This window comes from Apis laboriosa, unplaced genomic scaffold (genome assembly GCF_014066325.1).
Source record: "Apis laboriosa isolate Shangri-la unplaced genomic scaffold, ASM1406632v1 scaffold12_cov154, whole genome shotgun sequence".
Lineage (NCBI taxonomy): Eukaryota > Metazoa > Arthropoda > Insecta > Hymenoptera > Apidae > Apis > Apis laboriosa.
The window spans coordinates 369,427-389,808 of record NW_025221207.1 but is presented as its reverse complement, the minus strand read 5'-3'; the positions used below and the strand labels follow the sequence as shown (position 1 = coordinate 389,808).

The 20,382-nt window shown below is 35.4% G+C and overlaps 1 protein-coding gene and 2 long non-coding RNA genes across 3 annotated transcripts in view; 2 read left to right on the top strand and 1 right to left on the bottom strand.

Moving 5' to 3' along the window:
• Positions 1 to 1,282: 1,282 nt before the first annotated feature.
• LOC122720597 lies at positions 1,283 to 5,314 on the bottom strand. The gene is made up of 2 exons (XR_006347788.1): positions 2,505 to 5,314; positions 1,283 to 2,401 (listed from the first exon to the last, which is right to left on the bottom strand). It is a non-coding gene; the product is annotated as an uncharacterized LOC122720597 (long non-coding RNA).
• Positions 5,315 to 5,479: 165 nt separating this feature from the next.
• LOC122720599 lies at positions 5,480 to 8,517 on the top strand. The gene is made up of 3 exons (XR_006347789.1): positions 5,480 to 6,202; positions 6,315 to 6,542; positions 6,660 to 8,517. It is a non-coding gene; the product is annotated as an uncharacterized LOC122720599 (long non-coding RNA).
• A 70-nt stretch (positions 8,518 to 8,587) lies between these two features.
• Positions 8,588 to 20,382, top strand: part of LOC122720596 (KN motif and ankyrin repeat domain-containing protein 1) — a 50,858-nt gene continuing 39,063 nt past the window's right edge. Inside the window, exon 1 of the mRNA XM_043947394.1 lies at positions 8,588 to 9,070. The gene's annotated coding sequence lies outside the window, so the exon portion shown is untranslated. The remainder of the gene's footprint in view (positions 9,071 to 20,382) is intronic.

Here is a 20,382-nt window from a genome sequence, read left to right as displayed (position 1 = left end):
TTTATCGCTTATACATTTTGTTATTGCTGTTTCCTTAGATGATATAGAAACACGACCTTCCTAACGTTCGATCGATCGTTTCGACTAATTTAATTTGTATTCTTTTTTCTTGCTCTTTCCTTTTTTTTCGTTAAATAGAACTCGTCAGTCCGGATCACGCGTCTAGTATTTTCGTTTTACTCGTCAGATTCGCTACGATTTAACGAACCCGCGTGAAACTGTGGTGCACCAGACATTTCGTGGCTCGCATAAGACTGAGTACGCTTAAAACGAGGAAGAAAAGAATTGTATGTTTGCAGTGTGTTAGAGAATCGACCGTTTTAAAGAGGAAAAAGGGGAAAAGGAAAAAAAAAATTTTTTCCGTTGGCTTTGCATATCGTTGCAAAGTTTCCTCTTTTATTTTTAGAGTTTAATAGAAAGAGAGAGAGGAAGAGAGAAAGAGAGAGAGAGAGAGAGAGAAAAGAAACAAAAAGGAAGAGAATGAGAGAGAAAGAATGAAAGAGAGAGAAAGAATTGTGGAGTCGATTCGCATGAATTGTTTGCTTCCGGTTCCGAAAGCATTCGCGGTACGCGTTCGAAGCGACAGAAAGTACGATTCTGCTTTTTTTTTTTTCCGTTATTCCGCGTATAAAATGGCGCGTGTGTATACATAGATAATACGTTCGTTCGTCGTCTCAGAGCACTGTAATTTCACGTGGAGGGAAAGAATATGAAAAGAAGAAGTAAATGAGGCGGAAGAAAAAAAATCTAGTACAGCTCTGACTTCGTTCATGACGCAAGAACATACAACAAGATACTTTGTGGCATTTAATTTAAATATACGTTTTATATTTATTTGTACACTTGATTTTGTTTATTTAGTCCGTCTCACCCTCCAGCCATTTCTACTCGCGCTCGTATCTCAGACAGCAAAGAAACGTTTTTTTTGGAAAAACATTTTAAAAAAAAAATTACAAAGCAATTTTTTTTTTCAATTGCATATATTAGCATAAGAATAATTATATTTATAAGATATTCTTAAGTTCAATCTTATACTAATATCCTTGAAGATAATTATGTGAATATCTTTAAAGCATCGATTGCTATCTGGGATCTTCTCATCAATTTTATTATTCGTACGTTCTCACTGTTATGGAGAGGTTAGACGACGTGAGAGACACAGGAACGTTGGTTTAAAATTCATGCTCCTTGTATTTTTTACATATCATTAATTAGAAAGAAAAAAAAATATAGAAAAATCGTAGAGCGATTAAAGGAGGATGGTCATCGAACATTATTACGCTTTAATTTTACAAATATTTATTGTATATTACATTAATATACATATTTTATTATTCACATACAGTCTTATGCTTTTCGTATTGCAACACGATGTCAGAATCTGCTTACAAAATTTACGGCGCAGCATCTTTCAACAAAATACCTTAATAAACGTACGTGCTCGAACATACACGTATACATACATAAATACATACATAAATACAAACCCACTTCGACCTCGAATCGCACCGAGTTTCCCCGGCATGCGTGAAAATCGAATTCCAAGCGTGGAATTAAGCTGACTGATTGAAAACTACTCCCAACGCAAGAGCTGACCTTAAATGTAATCGCGATTCCGTAACCGCGCACAATTCGCTTTGATTCATACGTTCATTAACCGTAATTCGCCATTTGATCGAGAGTTCAGCGAGAGACATAAATGGTACGTTCCTTTCCTTTATCATGACGTGCGGTTAAGCGTATTTAGAATAGGAAATAAAGACAACTGATCCAGAAGAGAAATCGAAATACCTTTGTTCTTGATGGAACATTGTTCGAGCACAAATTGCACGTGATTTCGTTAAGTAAAACGTTCACAGCATTGAAATAACTATCGAGAACACGAAGTGATATTTTGTTAAGATTTTGTTTGAATTCATTTGAAAGTAAAAAAAACTCTAAAATTGTTCTCGAGAATTATTTTTGACAAATGGACATTGTGAAAGTTACTTTAGAATGTTGTCAATGCAGTTTTCTTACTTGCAAAAAGTATTCTCAATAGCAAACTCTTGAGAATTTATTTTAAAATGAATTCATAACCTGAATACAAATGAATTCATATATTGAAATACTTTTACAGTGTAATATCTATACAATAAGATTTGCCTCAACGCATGTTTCGCGACTAATAACGGGATCGAAATTATTTGGAATTATTTTGAATCTTCATTCTGTATAAAATATATTTCTTATAATCCACTGAGACTTACTTTGATCTCATAATTGGTTATGTGACATGCCTGGAAGCAATTTTTATTACGTAGAATATACTTGAGAGGTTATGTCGGTTTTTTTCCACACGGTAACATCGTACGTTTGATGGGTTATTTTGAAAGTATCCTCCGGTATACAGCTTTTCTTTCTATGAAAAGAATGAAAGAGAGAAAGAAAGAATCCGTTAGAACGTAAAATTAGAAAGTATACTTAAAATAATGTATCGCCTTTTGAAATTGGACAGTACACACGTTCCTCGCCGCTTCCTCCTCTTGTGATTAAGACTATGAGAGTGAGGGGAGAGTAAAAGATTTACATTTTTAAAGAATAGCTTCGTAAGCATGTACGTATAATGCGGTAACGTGACATAAATCATCGGTGACACCGTCTTTTACCATTCCCGAGCAGCGACTGACTTTGTACAATACGATCTGCATTCGTTAGTAGGACATAGGCGCCGTGTTCGCGATTATAGAGGCGTTACCAGTGGCATGAAGTGTATTCTCCCGCGATATTTAATATTAATAATATTTTTTTATTCACCAATTAAATAAATATACAAATGGACAGAACAGAAGAAAGGTATTCAATATAACGCTAATATAACTTTACAACTTCACTTTCGAGGTAGATTATACCGACTGGAAAATAAGAAACATAGTAGATACGTTAGAATGCGTCATTTATCTGAACCTATCGAGAGTCAAATAGGTTATATTGGATACGTAGGATTTCATATGATAAGTTGATGAAAGTTTGCCAATTTTTTTTTTACTATCATTTTTCGTTCATTTCGAATAAATATAATTTGGATAAATGGAGCACTATTGTATCACTGTATTATCATCTTTCTCGATTCGACAATTAATGGTACATGCGTCATTTACAAAGTAATAAAGTATTATCTCGTTTATTCATCTCATCTATATTATACAATCTGAATATGAAATAAATTGTACAATTTATCGACGATGCAAAAAAAAAAAAAAACAGACATTATTCGACGAAATTCATCTCATCGATAAATCAGATTTATAGATTTTTCGTGCAATAGATCGATGTTAAGATTTTCCATAAACTCGACGACAAACAAATTCCATAATCGATGTCTCTTTGAGCGTTTACTTTTTTACCGATTACACCGCTCTTATCGCATAAGAATATCATCGAAATTTTCGATATATATAATATTTCTATCGTGAGAACGTAGTGAATTATATAGTCGACCAGCAACGAAAACGTTTGGCATTCTATATCTTTGTAAAAGTAATGGAAATAATGTCAACGATAATCGGTCGACATACGCTCGTGATCACGTTTCTCTCAGGTATTTAGCGTGTTTATAATGTAAACGATACTTATATATGTAATATAAATAATATTACATATGTATTATTTATGTAATATAAATTCAGGCTAAAGCCTCTTCCTGCCTGGAAGAGTTTGTACATCGTAAAAAAGAAAAAGAAAAAAAAAAGATGGTTCGTTTTCGACGTTCTCTTAGCAGCTTCCTTCGTAATCATCATCGAATCGATGCTTTACTATATGCTCGAGAAAGACATAGATTTTTTATAGGTCACACTGTATCGAGCGATTCGTCGATTGCACGCATATATTTCATGGTTCGTTCTCGAGAATTTGAAAGGTGGACTAGCATACTTTTTAGTAGTGTCTTTAAATGAGAACGCTTAGAATCGTAAGGATACGTGTAGACTGACGAGTGAAGAGCTCATAGTTTAAAAAATGTAATATATTCCATAAATATTCTTTTGACGAAGTGTATAATAATCTGTAACTTATATTATAGATGATATTTATCCTGAAATTTTTTACCTTTGGAAAAATAAGTGTATCATCGCCATTTGCAGGGAGTATTAATTACAATATCTATTAAATAATCATCAATATTAATTACTGCTCGTCAGTGTATACGAGACCCAACGACCTTCATAAAACGCAACAAAGATTCTTAGATTAAAACTTTTAAGATCTTCGTTTTTAAGGAACGATTTCTATCTTCCAAGAGAAACTTTATTATACTTCTCTACGCTTCATCTCTAATTCTACGAGAAAAGAAAATTCTACGAAAATTTGAGGAAAAAAATCTAAAGGAGATAATTTCTAATCTATCAATGTCGCGTTTAAAAGAAAAAAAAAAATGAAGAGACTAAAAAATAATAATAATAAAATTCGCTAAGAATCGTCTCTTATTATTTCGATGTCGAGGAACGACGTTGTTAGAAATATTCGATAATATAATGCGATGTGTTTCATTCGAAGGCGAAACCAAAACAGTATTATACGAGCGTTCTTCTCGAACTTATGTTCGAGCGAGCGGTCTCCACGACGATTTTCATAGAGCAAGACTCGTTGCTCGATTACAAAATTACGTGTGTAACGAGATGTATTTCCACAGTGGAGATACCGATTATTCACTTTGCATAATGCGCAAGAAATTAGGAAATATATAATAAAGGAATTGAGGGAATGGGTGTTTGACTTTATCAAAGAGAGAGAGAGAGAGAGGAAAAATGTGGACGCGTGCACGTACGAAAGAGAAAAAGAGAGAAAGAGGGAGAGAGAAAGAGAGAATTAGAGAAAAAAAGAGAGTTTCTTGATTGCGATCGGCAGAGATAGTATTGTTACACCGTTGATCGTTATATGTGCATACAAAGCTTCGGAAATAAAAGAAATCTAAATCATAGAACGACGTGTTTCCCTGCCCGTCGATCGAGAAAAATTGGTTTATTTTTCGAAGTAGTTGGAAACAAAATAATCATAACATGTAGACTGTTTTGTTTGATTTGCAAATGAATACGTAATATGATTCGTAACTAGTGTTTTATTACCATTGAGAGATATAATATCAGGAAAGCTGATACAAGAAGAATTATGTACTTCCATGAATGATTAGTATAGAAATATAACGTGAAATATATGAAAGAATATAGATTTCCTTATCGAAGTCTAATTCTTCGTTCATAATTTTCTCAAGAATCGAATCAAAAATTGTGTCATATTTTTTTTGTCTCACATTCAATTAAAAACATTCAATTAAAAAAAAATTGAATAATTATTAAGAAAAAGTATCTATAATTTTTTAAGAAATTTAATTGTTATTACTTATACATATATATTCGTAGAATTTTTTGAATTTAAAACTCGATAAATCGATCGATAATAGAATGATATGATTTTTGCAACTGCATACATACATTCGCCAGAACGAACGAGTTTCATGCGTACAACGTGAAAGGATCGCCACGATCGGATATCTTCGGGGACGAAGAACTGGTCCACCCACTGGGAATTCCAGATTTTTTTCCATTGGTTATCGAGCAGAGAGGAGCACGGGAAGCATGCATGGATATGATCGATTCGCATCGATTTCGATTGAGAACGATCCTTATCGAGAAATATGCGATTATAGCGACATCTAAGACATTTTGGCGGTTTTACATTAAGGTCACACGAGAAAGTGTTGTGTTAATTTTTACGTTATACAAGTGAAGATTTTTAATTAACAATCAAAGAAATACATTTAAGCAATTGTTTTTTTAGTGTTTTAAGTTTTTATCCTGATTTTTTCAAAATTGTGTTGTATGTATAGTATTTTGTTTGTGTACACTTTACATATTCTTTGTCTACGACTCATTTTTCCAAATCCATATTTTCATTCTCTGCATGTGTTTTAAAACAAACTGTTTTTTTCCTTTTACATTACTGGAATAAAAGCAATGTTTGCTGTAAACAGTGCACGTACGACGATAAATTCGAACGTGTACGTAAATACAAGGATGTTATGAATAACATGTTTCACAGGCAGTGTTAAGAGAAATGGAAAAAGCTGTTCGATGTTTATTCGATAACAATTTAATCCTCAGATTAAATATCAATTATTCGACGATCGATTTCTATCTCATCCTTAGTCATTCACAAGATTCTAAACGTAATTATTATCCTCTATTGCTTATATTTCTTATATCTTAATAGATTTTTTGAGGTTATATTTTTTTATAGAATTATACCAATCATGTTGTATATTAATTTACAAATTACAGGCATAGTAATAGATCAGCTATAATTCAAATAACGTCTAAATAACATTTTATCAGTAACATAATGTAAGTTTTTCATCTTTTCTAATTAATTTTTAAGTAATGATTTTTCATCCTTAACTTTTCTCATTTTTCTTTAATTCCAAACTAGAATCTACGCAGTATATACGTGGGACATCTCTATATACTTACGACATCAGGAAATTTACATGCCACTTATTTAGAAATTAGGTAAGAAACAGACATTAATTCGTCGCGGCTCAATTTGGAGTCTGTGGAATGCGTAATAGAACGCATATCGGATGAAATCGTGCGACATGGTTAATTGACTTCGTTTCGTGTTTCCAGCTGTAACTTGATTATAACAAAAGTGCATATGTTAACGAAGTACGAAAAGGGCAGATCGCAGTGCACAGTCAGCGGCTATTCTGTCTCGCTACTCCTCTTGTCGAGGTAAAATTAGAGGTGGGCCGCTACGGCAATTATTAAAATAGAAGAGTGACCGGTAGCTTCGAGTGGAAGCCTGACTCATCCCGCTCGGAAATGGATAGAGTGCTCGCGAGGTGGAAAATGCGCGAAATCTATTTGTCGACTGCGCCCCAGCACCAGCTGGACCCGATCGAGAGATTCGCACGATGCTCGGGTCATTGCCATCACTCGTGCCGACATCAAGTCTTCCTATTAGCTGTTGTCATTTGGCCCTGGACTCCAACGGAACAAATCACCGTAAAAATGTCGTAATGTATTCGTTATCAGTTTCATCTGATTCTGAACGCAACCGTGTAGGACGTGACTGGAATTTACGAATGTCGGTGTGCGTATGTTTATTGAAGTGAAGCGTTACGTTCAAGGCGAGCACACCTTGATCCTGGTAAGACGTTATTGCAAAACTTGTTAATCCCTCTCAGCTGGTAGATTGATTCGTATACGATGCAAATAGAATTTTTGAGAGACAAAAAGAAAAAAAAAAAAGAAAATAGATTTTATCCTGATTTATGAAAAACTAGATATATTTTTATTTTTATTTTTAATTTTCTATTCTTAATTTTCTTCTATTCTTCTATTCTTCTATTCTTAATAGAATTGATTTTGGTATACAATATTGTACGCGTCATGGAGAGTTACTAACAGGAATAATTTTAACCCTCTTGTACATCAACCAGACGAGTAATCAGATACCAACAAGCTTCGAAAGAACAATGAGCGTCGTTTTAACCCCAACCTACCAGCTGAGGCTAAAGTTACTTTAAGCATACTATTACGTCCTTTTGCAGATCTACGTCAAAAAGAGATTTCCATGTAATCAAAGAATAAGACGTTTCCTGTATTCCTACTCCTTTTTGGAACAAAGTTTCAAGTTTATCGGTCAGATCTCTCTTCTACCTGAGACGAAGGTACAAAGGTTCGTGGACTAATCTGCGTCTATACCAGTCCAGCCAGGGTTTAGACCCTGAACGCTCCTATTCAGGCTGGAAGATTTGCGAACTGAATAGCCGGTTTCTTCGAGGTAGAATCGCGTGACGTCATTTGTTTCTCCCCTGTCACGTTCTTTCTGCTTTCAACGCGCGTTCAAAGGAAATGAGCGATCTGTCCGCACGAATTTGTTACGAGACCGGGCGCAGGTAAAAATACATTTGCAGCTGGAAAATTATTCTCACTTTCTTTGAATCACTTTTATAAGCAAGTATTAACTCGTATCGCTCTTTCCGTATTTTCTTTCTCGATCTCTTCGTATTTTCTTTCTAGATCTCTGTTTACCTTAACTAACACAGAGATCGAAATAGCAGGTAATAATCGTAAAACGATCGGCGTGAAAGCACGCCGATGATTGCTCGCTTGTATGATCTCATATCGCGATTTACCGCCGGTTACGTAAATAAAACCAGATGAAAACTCGTTACTGTGCTAATTGAATGGTGATTGTGCAATCTTCGTTTTAACTTCCTCTTTTAAAAAAAAAAAAAAAAAAGTAGTTCCTCTCGCATTACATTCCCATCAAGATATAATTAAATAGCTATACAACTATCCATTAAACAATTTACATTTCTATCTCATAATAAAATACCACCATTAATTTATCATTCATCAACATATCTTTTTACATTACGTTTTCTACATTCTCTATTACGCAGTTTCGATCGTTGTAGGAAAAAAACCTTTTTATCCTTTACAACATGGAGCATCTGGCGACCGAGGCAAAAGTTGCGAATGCGTCCCTGACCCTTACCTGATCGACTTCTTTTCACCCGGTGGGGCCTAGCCGGAGCTTCACCCCGTCCCTCCGAAGGTTCCCTTCGAAAGGAGCAACCTGCCGTTGCCTGGCGTCTCTGCTCGAATCTCTCCAGCATCTCGCGCGCTCTCTCTCCCTCTCTCTCCCTCCTCACTCTCCTCTCCTCTTCTATTTCGAACACACGACTTATCCGACTCCGTCTAATGTTCGCAGACACGGGTATACGCGTCTCTGTTTCCTTGGTGCTGTGCAGCCAGCATGGAAGGGGCCAGAGGCCGAAGGAGAAGGAGAAGAACCAGTCGTGAACCAGAACCGACGGTCCTCAGAATCTCCCAGTCACCTCTTCGAGTCTGTACGGGGACCAGCGCGTGGATTTGTCCCGATCGTGTACTACGTGCACACCTCTCGATATTTTCCCGCTTCTTGGCGCGTAACAAACAAGCATCGTGCCGATCGATTCGATCATCGACCATCCTATCCACGATGACGACGAGGATACACGATGCGGGCAGGGTGGATTGACAACGAGGTGAGTCGATTTCGTATCGCGCACACGCGAAAACCGGTCGACGAACGCTATCCTATACTATGCAACAAGTTTTCTTCGTGACATTGTCCCGAAAAACCGGTATCGAACCGGTACGAAATTCCGCGATGCAATAATGCGTCGACGGATTATTGGATCGATGGACGGGTATAGGCGATATCTCTGATTAATTTTCTTTCATGTTTTCTGGTTGGAATATTTATGATTTCGTTCGCGATGAATATGCACGGTTTTTATCGTGGGATAGTGATTCCTTGACCGATTTGCGAGCGCCATGTTTATTTTTTTATTGTACATCGATGAATGAGAGAGTTGAGCATCGGAAACTCGATATTAATTATTATTCTGAAACGAAGAGTTTGAATATTGAAGATTTTAAATACTTTGAATACTGAAAAAAAAAAAAAAAAGAAAAAGAAAAGGTTAGTTATTATTATTCTGGAACAAAGATTTCACTTTATATGTAATTGAATTTAATTCAGAAAGAGAATTTCAACTCGTGATCCGATTAACGTTTAAATTAATATTTCTTTTTATTTATCGTAAATAACTCGCTGTCTTCTTTCATTGCAACGAAAATCATGAATGAAAATTCGATCTTTAAATCACGATCGATCGTCCCGTTCCTAGATCACGATATTTTAGTCCCGATCTCTGTATATAAATCGGGCGCCACGGCCGCGTTTATGGAATCGGAAATTCATTCTCGAAACGCGTAGGTGACTTTCTATCCGCGTACCCATCGTTGGCTCGAAGAAGCAAACTCCGTCGTCGAAGGACGATAGCTCGAAGAAGCGTGGGCCAAGTCGAATTCATCGAAGCCATAGAGGTCATTAATTATGTCCGGACTTAATCTGCCGCTAATGGCGAATTAATCGATATCGAAACGGAAGGAAAGGGAGTCACGGTTGAAAGGGATGTTGGACTAATTGATTCGCCCGGTTATTCAACGTCCACTCATTTACCCATTGATCGTCGACTCGGCAGGGCCAATGATATATTCATTAATGCGTCTTCCACGTATAAATTGCGACAATATATAGGTTATTGAGAATAATTATTCCATGCGTGCCGTGTACGCGGCTCGTTTTACGTGCGTATACAAGAGAAGTCAATAACCTGGGCTACACGACGACCGGCCTCGGACGATCGTAAATTCGCGATAAAATTCTGATAACGATGGACTGTGACCATCCTTCTATTAAACCAAATGCAAAATTCCCATGTATTGGCTTTACGCGTTTATATTAGGCAATAATAATCGAGAAAGCTTTCTCGATTCTTTTCCTCGATTCGGAGAAGGAGGAAGGTGCGAGGAACGTGGAGAAGAAATTTTTATTTTTGTTAATTTTTAATTTTTGAAAATATATATATATATATATATATATATTTCTATCGTAAAATAACAACAACGGAACTTTTTTATCCGATTTCAATCGGATTCATAGGATTAATAAATAAGTTTTTGCATATGATTTAACTCGATGTCCGATTTCTGCGAATAACAGTGGTCGAATAGTTACCAAATTTAAATGATGATGTAATAAAAAAATACTCGATCACGTAGCTTTTCAACTGTTGCTCAAACTACTACACCTACGCCGCTGATACCGATTTGCATATCGCATTCCGCTATTTCTTCGTGTTTACCAGCGATCCGATCGCTGCTTACATTCCGCACGCGCATAATCTCGTGCTCGTGGAAACAGAGTAGAGTTCGGTAACGTGGAAATATGACGACAAGACACATTGTTTTCGTCGTCACGTCACGATCGGGTATGTCAGATTTTCGATTCGTCTTCGAGTTATCGTATTCGCGTAATATCTTTGCGAAAATTGTTTGAAAAGAATTTATCGATTGTTAAAGTGAAAAGTTCGTTGGAGAAGTTGTAAGAGTTGTATATAGATAAGATATTTTTAACGAATATTGTGAAAATTATGCGTGTAACAATTTCTTTTATGCCGTGTTAAATGGATTGATACGTATAAATGTGTGATGATTAATTTAGAACAGATAAGGTTCGAATATAACTTTGTTCCAAATAGATACGAGATTATTTATATATGATCGGAATAGTCAACGTCGCACAGTCAACTGTCGAGTATGCGTTTAATAAGATCAGTTTAACGATTGACATTACATGCGTCAAATAAGATTCGTTATATTCCGTTAAAATGGAGGGATTTTATATCACACGAGGCATTGTTGCAAAATAAATAAAATAAATACTTTAACGAATCGACAAACGTGTTTGCACACGCAATCGTCAGATTAGACACACCTCCATTCGGTGCTAATTCTTTGGATACACATCGCGACGTTCACTAGTATTTTTAGAAAGAATTTGCGTCATAAAACTTTAAACCTTCCTTCAAAAATAACAACATAACAATAATTTTAGCATATCCTCAAATTCCTTCCTACCTCTATATCCATAAATCAAAAAGCTTTCAATGTTATTTCCTGATATCCAACGCTTAAACTTTTCAAATTTATAATTCCAAATTATTTTCACCAATTCCAATTTAATCTTCTCGATACATCGATACTTAAATATTCCATATTTCAAATTCATCACTCCAATTTAATTTTCTCGATATCAATATTTAAATATTTCTCCAAATTCATCATTCCAATTTTCTTCATACAACACTTAGCACTTGTTTTCAAAATAATTCCAAATTATTTTCACCAATTTCAATTTAACCTTCTCGATACATCGATACTTAAATATTCCATATTCACCTTCAAATTCATCCAATTTAATTATCTCGATACAACACTCAACACTTGTTCTTAAATTTATAACGTTCCAAAAATTCTAAATAATTATCTAAACAATTTCCTCGTATTCCTTCGACATTGCATCGCAAATTTCCTGAAGCCACTCCAAATGATTTTCCACCGTCTCCACAGTTTCCCAAACATCGCCTCGTATTTCTCGCGGAAACAACGCCTCGATTATTTACGCGTTCCCGCGAATCGACACGTCCCAAGTTCCTTTAAACAACGGACACGATATTTATAATGCACGGCTGGCAAAGTGATCTCTCTCTCTCTCTTTCTCTCTCTCTCTCTCTCTCTCTCTCGATATACCAAGATCCGCGGCATTTCTGTCGATACATATAAGGATAGCATCGCGACAACACCACCCCCTTTACCTTTGCGTCCTCCTTCTCTCCTCCTCTTCTCTCCCTCACCGCCACTTGTGCACAGATCCCCCTCAGGGGATGCGCAATTAACGCCACAGACCCGAACTTATCTCCAATAATCCGTGGATGGAAACGGATCAGACCGCCGTTAAACGTTTGTTGTTCAATCCTCGAATAAAGTTTATCGATCGTACAGCGATCGAAAAACGAATCGAGAGAATGAATTTTGAAAAATTGTTCAATTTCGAAAATTGTTTCCTGGACGAAGTTGATCTCCTCAGCGTTCGAAACGAGATCTTCGCGTTTCTTTCGAGGACGTGAAGGTGGATTTACGCGGTATAATTCAACGTAAGTTTCGGAATTGTTGAGGATTGGATAATTGGATGTGTAATTATGGGGAGCGCGAGTTCTGTAATAAGAATTCTTGGAAGATTTTTTTGCCCTTTTTTGTTTAGTCATTCTTGGATCGCATCGTGCACGCATTTATTTCTTGTATTTGTAAATAGAAGATTTTTACCAAGTAAGATTGAAATTCTTGGAAAATATGCTTTCTGTTTATTTGAATAATCATTATATCCTCTATTGATATATTTCTATTTAGCGATTTCTAAATAGAAATTTTTAGAAAGTTTATATTTTATCTCGTTACTTATTCATTCATAGATACAATTTATATATATACATACATATATATATGATAATCTTAAATTTGTTAATTAAAATTGAGAGTTACATAATAACGTTCTTGAAAATCTCAAAAGAGACAAGCAAACTTTCCATTTTAAAAGTACGTAGCTCGATACATTTCCTGTTCACACCGCGATAATTCGTTTTCATATTTTTTTATCTTCGTAGAGAATATTTATCACCCGTTTCTCCGATGCTGTTCGAAACGTATGTTACGCTACCATACATCCGACATCGTTGCACATGTGCAGCGTTGTTACGCAACTATTTGTAATACTCGTTTTGTTTGACTTGCAACAAAGGAGAGTATTTAGCGCGTGTACATTCTAGCCACTTATATGCTAATCCGTGCACATTTTATCTGGGACGTCAATTGGCGTGACGTCGTCCATTTTTCGTCGGCGAGTGCAAGCTAATTCCTATCTAATTAGTACTAATTAATTTATTGGAAAGCCCGCGAAGCGCAAAGAATTTTCTTTCCATCGAAAATTGATCCACGGAAATTAAATCCATTTTGCTCAATTATACACGGGATAATGATTTTCGACTTGTTTGCTACGCGGTAAAATTGTTTTTCCTCTTTTCTTATTCGAATCTTCATAATTATTTACTGTCAAAACAAATCGATTCTTTTCACATTACATTAAAATTCTTTAGACTTTCCATTGTCCATTCCTATTTATTTACATTTGGTTTCTTTTCTTTTCTTTTCTTTTCTTTTCTTTTCGCGCTTCGTGTTAATAAAACGCTTCTGCATACGTAATGACGAGGAATCGTTTCGCCAACAGGTCGTTAAACCGAAGACGAATCGAAATAACCGAGTGGAAACGACGAGTTCCGTGTATCGATTTCGATACGAAAGTTGTACGTGGGGAAGAGGTTTTGATATATCATCGGGAACAGTGTTTTAATAATTTTAATAACAGGAAGAGAATATATATATCGCGAGAATCGAATCGAAAAAAGGAGGAATCGTACGTTCTTGGAAGGGAAATTAATTGAGATCGAAAAACGAGATGGAAAAATTCCTCCCTCCCCTGTTCGATTTCGAAGCATATCCTCGAAATCGGGCGAATTTTCTGTTAATTACGCGTGGCAGATTAAACAAATAAACAAGAGATGGCTGGCAGGCAGGCAACAACCCGTTTTCAACCGTATCTCTCGACTTATTCATTACCTTTCATCGACCCACCGCCCGTACCGGCAAATGGAATCCTTATTTGGCGCACACTTCGTTCCGAAGCTCGTTAAAAGCGAGCAGTAGAAAGTCCGTGGAAAGCAACGGGGCCCAACCTCGTCGTCGAAGAGAAGAGAGGCTTGGCCGCGTTATCGATAACTCCTCACCAATTTTCCGTCACATTTCGGTTTCTCGTTTTTCCATTCCACGAATGTGTACAGTGGATTATAACTGTCGGTTTGCAAACCGAGTGAGGCTTCTTCGTGGAACCGTGGAGAAATAGTTGGATAATTGGATCGAAAACTATTAGAGTCCAAGTTTCGATGGATTTTTAATCCCTATGGTATATGGTTTATTTGTAGATTTTAGATGTTTTCATCAGTATTCTTTTTGCAAATTTTACGGTTTGCGTTGTTTAGTAAAAAAAAATAAAGATTCAATGTGGTAATCTCGATGCTGTTCAGAACTCAGAATTTGCTTTGTATTTCATCGAAGAAATATAGGAAACTGTAGAGTACTTATAGCTATAAATTATTTCTTTGGATCTTAGAGGATACATTACTTAAGGAATAAAGAGTATTTATTTATTATTACCATAAATTATCTCTTTGGATTCTAGAGATTCGAACGTGATATTATATTTATGGAATATTCGACTAAAAGAATTCGTTTTGTGTTTTTATTAAAAAAGTATAGAAAACGAGTAGCGAGTATTTACGCTATAAATTATTTCTTTGAATATATAATATTTAAGGAATAAAGAGTATTTATTCCTTATTAAGAGTATAAATTATCTCTTTCGATTTTAGAGATTCGAACGTGATATTACATTTATGGAACATTCGACTAAAACTCAGAATTCGTATTTTTATTAAAAAAAATATAGAAAACGAGTAGCGAGTATTTACGCTATAAATTATCTCTTTGGATCTCTAGAGATTCGAACGTGATATATTCAATTAAAACTGAGAATTCTCTTTGCATTTTTAAAAAAGTATAAAAAATAACGAGTAGCGATAAATCATCCGTTGCAGTTATCCAATATTTACATAGTCGTTTAGAATTGCAATGAATTTACTAGATGCTCGTTCGAAATTCCTGGGAGCAAAGTTGACTTTTCCACTGACTGAGATCAACGATTCTCTGTCAGCGACTGTACCCAATTGATGGAAAACGAGTTTCGCGTGGTATTGTTCGTTAGTATTTGCCCGAGCCATGTTTAACGAGGTAGTTTACTGTTTGCTGAAACGAACTGATATAATTGTGGTCGATTTTATGGAGATTCAGCAATCCGTTGCTTCGTTTCCCATTCCCTCGTTTACGTATTCTTTTTTTTTTTTTTCCTCTTCTCCCTCCCCCTCACATGTATTATTTCGCGATGTACATATTCGCGAAATACACGGTAAAAAAAAATCGATGGATGCCTGCCACGAGGCAAATTCGAACGGTTGATTTCTCTTTTTTTCGTCTCTCTCACTTGTTGCGCGCGTATCGTATAAATGTCTGTTACAATTACTTTACACGCCATCTGTCTAATTAACCCGAGAATGAAACACGGATGATATTCGCGTTTCGTCACATGACGCGTTATTATTATTATACCTCCACGATAATTGGTGAAATGCGATATTATATTTAGCACGATTAATTAGCAACACTTGCTACTATAATTATTTCACAATCGTCTCTATCAATTAATTCAAGACGAAACGTACGACTATAAACATACGCGTACATCCATCGTTTCATCGATATATATATATATATATATATCATCGTTTAAAGCCCGTTTTGTATTCTTCGAATTATTATTCCATCAATTATTCGTTACGCTTTATTCTCCATTTTCTTTTTTTTTTTTTTTTTATCGTGAATCGTTTATTCCTCTATTCCTCCAATAGCCCCTTTCGCGGGCACACCTAAACGACCTTGACATTATTTCCTCGTCCACGTACGTGGCACTCGACGATGTTAATAATCGGCAAACACGCCGGCGTCGCGCTTTTGATAGTTATGGGAATAACTCGTGGTATACGGTGCGTGTAACGTCGTCATCGGGCTAGCGTAATCGCCTTGAAATACGCTCCGCGAATACGTAATCCGCTCCTCGCGGCTACATCGTTATTCGCGAGATGCGCGATCATTCTTAATTAACCGAACGTTACGTTCGGCCGATTCACATGCCAACCGCGACTATATAGCATATATACGCTCGATCGAAACCATCCCGGAATTTATTCTTGCTCGCTTCGCTTGGAATTATAGAACTATTTCTGACTTTGTGAGTTTATCGAGTGAATAGAAATTTTGAAAGATTTTTGTAGATTGAAAAGAAATTTTGTAGATTGAAAAATTATCAGCCGTTTTTCATACGTATTTTTCATTCGAGTTGTACGAATGAAAAACACTTTATTCTGGCGAATAATATAAGGTTTCTAACTTTGTGAGTTGTCAAATAGTAGAAATTTTAAAAAGATTGAAAAATTATCACCCGTTTTTGATACGTATTTTGTATAAATGTATTTTTTATTCAAGTTAAACTAATACCTAGAATTCCCTGGCGAGTAATATAAGGTTTCTAACTTTGTCAAATAATAGAAATTTTAAAAAGATTGAAAAATCATCACTCGTTTTTGATACGTATTTTTCATTCAAGTTGTACGAATACCTCAAATACTTTATTTCCTCGCGAATAATACAAAATTTCTAACTTTATGAGTTTAGAATTGTAATAAAAATAATAAGAAAGAAATTTTAAAACGTAGATTGAAAAATTATCACGTTTTTCATACGTAAATGTATCTTTCATTCGAATTGAACGAATACTTCGAACACTTTATTCTGGCGAATAATATAAGTTTCTAACTTTGTGAGTTGTCAAATAGTAGAAATTTTAAAAAGATTGAAAAATCATCACCCGTTTCTGATACGTAAATGTATTTTTCATTCAAATTGAAATTTAAATACTTTATTTCCTCGCGAGTAATACAAGATTTCTAACTTTCTGAATTGTCAAATAGTAAAAATTTTAAAAAGATTGAAAAATCATCACCCGTTTTTGATACGTAAATGTATTTTTCATTCAAGTTGAACGAATACCTAGAATTCCCTGGCGAATAATATAAGGTTTCTAACTTTGTGAGTTGTCAAACAATAGAAATTTTAAAAAGATTGAAAAATTCAATTTCCTTGTAAATAATACAAGATTTCTAGCTTTGTGAGTTGTTAAATAATAGAAATTAAAAGGATTGAAAAATCATCATTCATTTTTGATACGTAAATGTATTTTTCATTCAAGTTGTACGAATACCTCAAACACTTTATTTCCTCGCGAATAATACAAAATTTCTAACTTTATGAGTTTAGAATTGTAATAAAAATAATAGAAATTTTAAAACATAGATTGAAAAATTATCACCCGTTTTGATACGTAAATATATTTTTCATTCAAGTTGAACGAATACTTCGAACACTTTATTCCCTCGCGACTAATACAAGGTTTTCCCTTTACAATTGTATTGGAATTGCTACAATATTGCCGGTAACACGTACAAAGTAATATTTCACTTTGCCTCGCTATTTCGCTATCTGATCCCACCTACTCCAATTTTTCTCTCTCTTCCTCTCATTTTTGATCAAAGTACGACGAAGAAACGGGTGTCCAAGTAATTTGTTAAGCGTCGTTCTTGAGTAACAAATCTTTCAAAAAATGAATTGAATTTCGGAGAAGAGAAATTTCTCCCGCTTTATCGTCGCAGCGCGATATTCGAGAGAGAATATTAGCAACGCATTGGTAAAAAAAAGTTGAACGAGTTTTCCCCGAGTTTCGTTTTTTTTTTCTCCCGGTTAAAAGAGGAGAAAGAGGATGAGTTGATGGACGTATTTCTCGACCGAGAAATGGAAAATTGCAAAGTTATCGATGTATACTCGTCGATAGACGCTCGTAGATCGTTGAAAAAAGTTAAGTCAATCTACCTATCTATCCCCCGTCCCAAAGTATTCTTCCTTCACAATCTGAATCGTGCACATCGATATTTCCATTTTCATTATTCGTAATAACTGATCAATGTATTGTTCAACCGATTTAAATACGAGCGAATACCGTGTTTACACGCGTAATATTTTCACAATTATAATTATCATCAATTAATCTACCACGCACTAATAAATAATCCAATATATAAAATAAATACGTACGTACGAGGCAAATCGATCCAAATCGTGGCGAACACGTTCGAATCGATATTATTATACCATATTCGCTCGCATATCCATCACTCCTCTTCCTTAACAATCGAACATTCATATTTTTTTTGAACATCTGAGTCGCAAACAGGTCTCCTATTTAGATTTATCTAAGCGTGTATTCTCATCGAATCACACGGAGTTATTCACCCAACGACGAACTTGTTTTGCGTGAAAACAAGTTCCGCGTTTCGAAGGGGATGGAAAATAATTCGATCGAGAGAAACTCGGACGCGTAATAAGTCAGATGGAATGAGTCATAGCTGGTCTCTTTTGCTCGAGTTTTTTTTTTTCCGCCGATAATTATTTGAATGACCGATAATCCAATGGCCGTTCAACCTACCCGGCACGTTAATGCACTCCCGGTATGCGATCTTTTCATCAAATTAACAACACTCGCGTGTGCTCTCTTATGTATATATATATATATATTGACCACACTGCGCGATTAGGAAAGGAAATAACAGCGATTACGCGTCGAGAAATTATATGTATCTCTCCGTTAATCGTAGACATTAGATTTTCTCTCCAAACGTATACCTTTTCCGTGATGGCCGATGTGGATCGAACTTTACCGAACTCACCGATCTTTTTTATCGGTTTATATTTATATCTGAAAGGGGTGGGATAATAGGAGGAGTACACGTTAATTGTTCTTGGTGCGAATAATCTCTAATTTTGGATTATTTTAATTATCGAGACGATGGAAATTCGGCGATCCTGTTCGTTCACAGAGAATCGAGGATAAAGTTTTGAATACTGTGTATCGTATGGATACTCTGAATCGTATTATTTAATAAAGGAAAACAGAAGAAAATATTCGTAGATCGTTCCTTTCTTTTCGATCGATTAATTAAAAAAATCAGGTGTAAATATGCTCGGATATTTCGTTTTAATTACTCGACGAAAGAAGAAATATCAACGTTTTAAAAACGAAAGGTTTCCTTTTTCCCCAGAGATAATTAAATTTAGTGATATCCGGCGAAAACGAGGGAATTACCCGTGACCCATATAAGCAAATAGGAATAGCCTCGTCTTACGATTATCGAGATTAAGGTGACAATGAGAGATGGAAGAATGACGTAACACGTGTCAATATAAATTCGATTATCTTATCGCGAGCACGATGAGCCTCCGCGCGAATAAATCCCCTCCCGTGTTTACCTGGGTTACGTTGAAACAGCTTTTAACATCGCAACAGATGGTTCTAGCTATTTATACGAGGAAGTGAGAATCGTTTATTACACGCATTTGCGTGGTACAACTTGAATGGCGAGGAAAGAGAGCGAGAAAGAGACAAGATCGGTGATGTAAATCGTGGAACGTAGGATCGTTTTTATTTCACGTGAAACGATCGATGATTCTTCAGTGCATACCGGTTGACGCGAATCGAGGAGATTAAATAATTTTAATTTTAATTTTGATTAAATAATTTGAGGTTTTGAATTTGAGGATCGTGAGTGATACCTCACGATGGTGATAAAATTTGATCGATTAGTGAGATTTTATTGTGATAAAAGTGACTTTTAAAGAAAGAAAATGACCGACGATAATTTGTCGTGTTTGTATTATTCAATTTTGATTTTTTAATTTCCTCTAGAGAGTAGAATGAAATGTGTGAAATAATTTTTTTTCGTATAAAAACTCGGGGAAAGAACCAGTCTCTGCTTCTTTTTAACTTGCAAGCACGATCGTTAAATCAAAAACTGTAAACTTGATTGCAAGAAGAAAAAAATTATTTATAAAAAAAAAAAATTCGTGGGACGACAATTGATATTGGAAATGAGAGAACTGGAACTGGAATAATTCAAATTCATTAACATGGGTATTAGAACATTTTAATCACGGTGATAAAAAGTAACGTGACATGTCGTACAGAAGACAGGAATTAGAGATATGAAAATTTAATTTCATTAATGCACGTGAATATCCATTTTATAATTTCTAAAACAGGCTGAACACGTTGATACTCGCCCGTTAGAAATGATAAATGAGGTAATAAAAAGAGGAGTCGATACTGGAAATTTATTCC